The following is a 2,500-nucleotide window of genomic DNA, read 5'->3' as shown; positions in this document are numbered from 1 at the left end:
AGTATGCACAGTGCCATAGGCTTACATGATATCTGAATACTACGAAAAATAAACGAGTACATTTTTACCCCTTTCCCAGGTAACACGTTCTTCCATACCTATGTATTTTTGTATCTGATGTTAGCTGATTATTTTCTATCCATTCTGTATAGGTATATTCAGACTGCGCACATGCAAGCGAAGCAGAGGAAAGTTGTTTCAGACAGTACACATTTCAATTATCTGATATGACATTTTTTAACGCGAATCATGTCAAACATCAGTGAGTATCATTCTCTCGGTACTGAATTCAGCAATGCGTTACTGGTACGATAACCAAACATTTCATACCAGGTTTACTTACAGCAGACAGCTCTCGCAAACTAAAACAGACTCACGTTAGCAGGCCCTTCTATTAACTCACAAAATCATATACTTACTCCTTACCACGAAACTTCACTTGTATTCTTTGCAACTTTCTCTTAGTCAGAACATCCATTATATGATACGTTTCCTTGAGACTCCTATCCCACATGGGAGTGAGGTACACAAAGAGTTGTCTATATCAATATTATACTTGTAGGCCTACCATAACTTAACACATTTCACGAGATAACAACAAATTTCCAAACATAAATATTCGCTATCATTCCAGCTGCCAAAACAGTCCACCAAGCACAAAAATAAACACCACAGACCTTACTTTCACTAACACAGAAAAATACAGGGTCCTTCCGCATCCAGATATAGCACAAGAAAACGTGCAACGGAAGAACCCGACAAACAAACGCCACTCTCGCATACAGTCACACTTTATATATAACTACAAACTGAAATGCTAAAAGGCAGAAATAAGACATAAGCTCGAATAGAGTCTAGAATAGTCTTTAAAAAAAAGAAAAAGATACTGGCAGGTTATCCTGGGCCAAGCTCTGACCACGACATATGTTATCCTAACATTACACTCATACTCATTCCACGTAAGACGCTACTAGATAGCTGTATACACTATACATGGATACGTAACAGATGAGGGTCCATCACGCAGAACATTATAAAGCACAACACAAACACTAATCACCATTGATGGGCCACGCAGTTTCACAGTAGCCCGCCGCCACCACCTTCATGTGCACCCAGACGCCGATCTGGCAAAATAAATGTCAACAAAAGAGACTTATCTCTCTCCCACATTTAACATAAGACAGGTGATAAGGCATTGCGTCCCGGGACACGTAATAGTGACATCGATTAGGCTAAATGAATCGAGAAATACTAGTCATTCGCCCATGGATTCTATGTTGGCAGATTCTACACCGTTTCTGTAATGGCTCTACTTACATCTGAAAAAAATATGCCAAGTGGAGTGTTTATCTACTGGATATGTTGTGCGCTGCATATTCTACCTGTGCGAGGGGTTGGTGACTCGAGTTCTTACATCTACTTTTTTTTTTTTTTGTAGTTTGGGAGTATGCTTTACCCCTTTTCTCTCACTAGAATCCGAAAAAGGGTGATCTCGCTCTGCTACTATCATAGGAGAAGGTGGGGGAGGAGAGCGGCGGTATCATCTACCATGAGGAATTATGCCGTCGTTCCGAGTCAACGCCTTTGAGAATCGACCTTGGAAATAATGTAATCCACACTGATGTAATCCAGTACAAAACTGCATACGTTCACAGAGCATGTAGCAAAAACGGTAGAAACAAAGGTTATTGATCCGCTTATCCACTCTCTTTTTACTTTTACTTCTAGCCGCACGTTCTCTCCTTGCTCCTGTAATTACGAGATATGTAAATGTTAATTTGTTCTTATACCTAGGCTGATGAACTTTCCATTAATACATTTTCTTGCAAAAGACAAATCAAACTTGAAAAGAAAGTATTCCAATATGAAAGGGGTACCCATTTACAGTAGTTCAGGAAAGCTTCGAAGAAACGATCACTGATTCGAACTCGCTAATCTTCTAAGGAAGGAATAACGGTATCTTGCACTTGCAGGCAGGGCGAGCCAAACACGAGACAGAAAGTGTCTACAGAAGAAGAAAGTGAATGCGACGAAGTGTTGGAACAGGCAGTATTCGAGATTTTCTCCATCTTGACGACATTGCAAATTGTAGATCCAGGGTGATCGATCACATCCGTTATCATTAGCGTGAGTCATAGTCTGAAACACGGAGAACCATGTCGACAAATACAAGGAACAGGATTCTGAACGGGCTAAATTTCGTTGCCGACCGATGCCTACAGTAGCTAATCTTAATGCAGAGGATATCAAACTCATAATAGGTACTGGTTCCGATCACTTCACGCCATGCGGCGGGAAAGACTCAGTCCGCCGGATGTGACTCGGTGGAGAGGAAACCGTATAAAAATTGTGGCCCCCTTTAACCTTGGCGATGCATTTAAAACATTACCAGAAGTCGCAATTCGTCTTAGTACATATTAGTATTGTGATATCGGTATGTATATCAAAATCTAAAAAGGAAATGTGTAGGTAAGCTTAAAAGATAAGATACAGTATT

General features: G+C 40.4%; 1 protein-coding gene across 2 annotated transcripts in view; it reads right to left on the bottom strand.

Moving 5' to 3' along the window:
• The window catches only part of LOC113805107 (transmembrane protein 245), a 36,803-nt gene extending 35,615 nt beyond the window's left edge, over positions 1–1,188 (bottom strand). For both annotated transcript variants that reach the window (XM_027356022.2, XM_070121934.1), the window contains exon 1: positions 1,061–1,188. The gene's annotated coding sequence lies outside the window, so the exon portion shown is untranslated. The remainder of the gene's footprint in view (positions 1–1,060) is intronic.
• Positions 1,189–2,500: the final 1,312 nt, after the last annotated feature.

This window comes from Penaeus vannamei, chromosome 1 (genome assembly GCF_042767895.1).
Source record: "Penaeus vannamei isolate JL-2024 chromosome 1, ASM4276789v1, whole genome shotgun sequence".
NCBI lineage: Eukaryota > Metazoa > Arthropoda > Malacostraca > Decapoda > Penaeidae > Penaeus > Penaeus vannamei.
Note: the sequence above shows the minus strand (reverse complement) of the source record. Positions and strands in the feature narration are given on the sequence as shown.